General features: G+C 53.5%; 1 non-coding gene across 1 annotated transcript in view; it reads left to right on the forward strand.

The window, feature by feature from the left end:
• The first annotated feature begins 4,727 nt into the window (after positions 1–4,727).
• The window catches only part of LOC126150691 (small subunit ribosomal RNA), a 1,909-nt gene continuing 1,636 nt past the window's right edge, over positions 4,728–5,000 (forward strand). The window contains exon 1 of the ribosomal RNA XR_007531560.1: positions 4,728–5,000. This exon is cut by the window's right edge and continues 1,636 nt beyond it. This is a non-coding gene — a ribosomal RNA (small subunit ribosomal RNA).

The following is a 5,000-nucleotide window of genomic DNA, read 5'->3' on the forward strand; positions in this document are numbered from 1 at the left end:
CCCACCGGTGGGAGCGTCGCGTGGAGGCGGCGGCGTCGGGTGGGTGCCGTGCGGCGGTCGCGGTGCCCGGCAGGCGACGGTGAGTTTTCGCCGGCCCCAGCGCCGTGTGGTAACATAGCGTCCACCGCAGTACGGTGACCTACAATACCTCTAATCTATGGATGTGAAATAAAATATAATAAGACATGATGCTCCGCAAGAAAATAGACTTGGGATAGGGTGTGTCGTTGGCAAGTCCCCCGGGGCGGTTAGTGTGTGTGGTGATAAGTCTGTAGGGGTGCCTCAGTGAATTATTATTGTTGTTTTGTGACGTCGTCAATTGTTCTGTCCCTGTGGACAGATGCAACAGAGGTGAACATCATTTCGTTGAGGGCGTTTATTATTTCCATGTATCTGCAACGAGTAATAGGAGGGTGGGAAAATAGTACGAAGTATGCTTGCGTGAATAACGCGTGGTCAACGGTTCGCGCGCGCCCTCTGGTCCCGACGCCATCAACGTCCACAATAAACAGACCATACCGCATGATGTTGACAATGCCGCCCACAGGCACAACACAGCCATCTTTGGGAATGTGACCAAACTACATTGCCATCCGGCCAGAAACGACACCCTCCATCTACAGGAATCCAACGAAAACTACGCCAACCATACCTCCAAAACACGGCACCGCCATCTATGACAATGTGACGAAACCACATGCAATAGCTCCATCTACGCGAATCGGACGACACTACGTCCACCATGTCGAGCGCACCACAAACAAAAATACCGCCACCTGCAGGTCCCCCGCAACATGACCTGCTGCACCGATGATACCGCCATCTATGAGACGCCACGCCGACTACGACATCGCTAGGTCCCACAGTGCCCATTTTCCGACGCCACCCCACAAACCCTGCATCATCTGCCCACCACAGGAGCCCCAACGCCTGTGCCTGCGTCGCACGAAGTCGTCGACCGACAATCGCTCCACCCGCACCCGCACGTGCCCCACCCCAACCGCCCAAATCGCAACTCCAGCGGATGAACGGCGGACTCTTCCCGCACTCGTAACGTGCAATCCGCCCCTATATCTTGCGTTTCATGAAGAGTTATATCGAATATGCCATATTCCCGCTGTCCCTATACATGCTGTAAGTAGCTCGCTTGCTACAGCAGCAGCAGCAGCAGCAGCACCACCTCCGCGCGCTTCCCTGGGGGCACTGAACCGCAGGATGCGAGACCCCACGCCCAGTGGCAAACAGGGCTCCTCTCAGAATATAGGCGGTCCCTACCCCTCACAACGATGACGGTGGGAGGGCCGTTTTACGAGACCATTTCCTGCGGTGCCAACGCTGTCGTAGAGCCGATACTCCATCTTTGGTACAAGGCAATCATTCCGCTGTAAATCAGTACGTCACTCGTAGTTCAGTCACCTCACAGCACTGCTCAGTAAACTATGCAGGCCCACATAGATAGATTATGATAGATTATATACGCAAATGCCCCTATACATGCTGAACGTCCGTACACACAAAATGAACCACACGTCAGCCACACACTCTATCACACACTACTCTCTGCCTGTAACAGACACAGATACAACTACTAAGCACCAGCATGGACCAACGTCCGGTGCATCCTATCCGCCACAGTACACCAACTACGCTATGATAACCAGACCGGGAGGTCCAATCATAAAACAGAATACCCCACTCGTCCGACAACCACAATTGCTCAGAGAAGCCACCAACACCCACACATGTCCTACACAGGGGTGCACCCATCACCACCACACTGCCTCGTCTTACAGCACAAACACACTGGCAGGAATGAAACACACAGGTCTGCCGCAACCACAGACACGGCTCGCCCCCTCTCACTGGCGAAAAGCGCATCCCGACGTGACATAACTCCTTTGACACACTGACGCTGCCTCGGGCATCCACGTCCTACGGTCGATATCAACGAACCTCCCCCCCCCCCTCCCCCCCACAACACGCCATCCCATACCACATTGTGTACCGTACCCAAACCTAACGTGTACTGTACTACAACGCAATGTGTACCATAACACAACCCAGTTTGTACCTTAACCTAACCTATGTCACCTTAACCTAACCTATGTCACCTTAACCTAACCTATGTCACCTTAACCTAACCTATGTCACCTTAACCTAACCTATGTCCCCTTAACCTAACCTATGTCACCTTAACCTAACCTATGTCACCTTAACCTAACCTATGTCACCTTAACCTAACCTATGTCACCTTAACCTAACCTATGTCACCTTAACCTAACCTATGTCACCTTAACCTAACCTATGTCACCTTAACCTAACCTATGTCACCTTAACCTAACCTATGTCACCTTAACCTAACCTATGTCACCTTAACCTAACCCATCTTGCACCTTAACCTAACCCATCTTGCACCTTAACCTAACCCATCTTGCACCTTAACCTAACCCATCTTGCACCTTAACCTAACCCATCTTGCACCTTAACCTAACCTATGTTGCACCTTAACCTAACCTGTGTTGCACCTTAACCTACCTCAATTTGCACCGCAATGTAACGCAATTTGCACCGCAATGTAACGCAATTTGCACCGCAATGTAACGCAATTTGCACCGCAATGTAACGCAATTTGCACCGCAATGTAACGCAATTTGCACCGCAATGTAACGCAATTTGCACCGCAATGTAACGCAATTTGCACCGCAATGTAACGCAATTTGCACCGCAATGTAACGCAATTTGCACCGCAATGTAACTCAATTTGCACCGCAATGTAACTCAATTTGCACCGCAATGTAACTCAATTTGCACCGCAATGTAACTCAATTTGCACCGCAATGTAACTCAATTTGCACCGCAATGTAACTCAATTTGCACCGCAATGTAACTCAATTTGCACCGCAATGTAACTCAATTTGCACCGCAATGTAATGCAATTTGCACCGCAATGTAATGCAATTTGTACCGCAATCTACCCCCACATTGTGCCTTAACCTAACCCACGTTGTGCCTTAACCTAACCCACATTGTGCCTTAACCTAACCCACATTGTGCCTTAACCTAACCCACGTTGTGCCTTAACCTAACCCACGTTGTGCCTTAACCTAACCCACGTTGTGCCTTAACCTAACCCAAGTTGTGCCTTAACCTAACCCAAGTTGTGCCTTAACCTAACCCAAGTTGTGCCTTAACCTAACCCAAGTTGTGCCTTAACCTAACCCAAGTTGTGCCTTAACCTAACCCAAGTTGTGCCTTAACCTAACCCAAGTTGTGCCTTAACCTAACCCAAGTTGTGCCTTAACCTAACCCAAGTTGTGCCTTACCCTGCTCTGTAATTGGCATATGACACGTTACATTAATGTATTGTCCAACCGCAACCCGCTCAGAATGTTGTGTACACAGCTACGTGTCATCTCCCCATAACAGCTGCATTGCAGTGTGGTACGCCATAGAGACGTGTGGGAGTAATGGACGCAGTGGATGGCGATCAGCATGAGCCGTCTGTTCATGTAGTGGCGCGTGTATGCAGACGTAGTAGTCTCTTCTCACACAATGTGATAGCACGGTGCCCCGCGTTCCACATCTGCGACATGCTACAGAGGCCGGTTGACAGTTGGTCGCGCAATGGACATCGCATACGTACGGGGGCACCTTCCACGTGCCCTCTAGTCGGGCACATTTTGTTGCGTGGATGTGAGCGGATGTAGTGTGTCTTGACACCTGACAGGCAGGCATGCAATAATAGTTGACTTTGCAAACGGGGATGGACGTGTACGTTTACTGGTGACGTTACGCAAATGAACAACTGGTAACCCGTTGTGGTGCGGTTGTCCTTGCTGGAGGTACATCTGTGAGGGCAACGATCGGTACAGCTACGAAGCGGTCCCCACCATACCAACGAACGTGAATGTGAATCTGGGTGTGAAGCGATACGCGGCTGTGGGTGGGTGGGACTGTCCCCGGCCGGTGAGGGGGGGCCGCCCGGCGTGCTGGCCGCGCGGTGCGTGGGCGCACGCGCTACAGCCGGCTGGTGGGGGCGCCCAGTGGCAGGCGCGCCGGCCGACGGACGCGGCAGGCGGCGCAGCTGCGCGCCGGGGCACCCTGCGCGCGGCGCCGTGCAGCCAAAGTGGGTCCTCGCCGGCCCGGTGCGAAGCGCGGTGGACATCTGCAGTGTGCTGGTCCGATTGAGGACTGTGTGCGTTGAGGATGCGCCGCCGCCCGGCACTCGGCGCCGCGACGCCGTCTGCTGCTCGGTCGCCCCAGCGGTTCTCGCTGGTGGTTTGTATCGCAGTTGTGCAGACGTGTTGGCACGTGCGCTGTGCTGGGAGAGTTCGCTTCGGCACCCACGTGGGGCCTTTGCCCTTCTGTGGCGCTGGCGTTGGAGCTGCCGGTCACCGTAGGTGGCGCGTGTTGTCTCCCGCCGGCAATGCCACGACAGCACGCTCCCGGGCCTCTGTCGGCAGCGGCAAGCTCAGTTGGGAGCACGGGTGGTCGCACCTAAAGCGTCTACTCGCCTAACTCCGGGCGATTGCGCCTCTCTCGAACCCGACCAAGTACTTAGGACGGCGCTGCGCGCCGCCGGGACCTGAGAGGGTTTCGAGGTGTATTGTGCAGGGGAGCTCAGCCTCCTCCTGTTTGCAGAATAATTGAGCGGACGCTTGCGTGTTCGCGCGGGCCCCTGGGACACACTCCCGGGCGGCCGGCTGCTCAGCTCTAGTTGACGCAGCTCCCTGGTTGATCCTGCCAGTAGTCATATGCTTGTCTCAAAGATTAAGCCATGCATGTCTCAGTACAAGCCGCATTAAGGTGAAACCGCGAATGGCTCATTAAATCAGTTATGGTTCCTTAGATCGTACCCACGTTACTTGGATAACTGTGGTAATTCTAGAGCTAATACATGCAAACAGAGTCCCGACCAGAGATGGAAGGGACGCTTTTATTAGATCAAAACCAATCGGTCGGCTCGTCCGGTCCGTTTGCCTTGGTGACTCTGAATAACT

The sequence above is a fragment of the Schistocerca cancellata genome, unplaced genomic scaffold, assembly GCF_023864275.1.
Source record: "Schistocerca cancellata isolate TAMUIC-IGC-003103 unplaced genomic scaffold, iqSchCanc2.1 HiC_scaffold_995, whole genome shotgun sequence".
Classification (NCBI taxonomy): domain Eukaryota; kingdom Metazoa; phylum Arthropoda; class Insecta; order Orthoptera; family Acrididae; genus Schistocerca; species Schistocerca cancellata.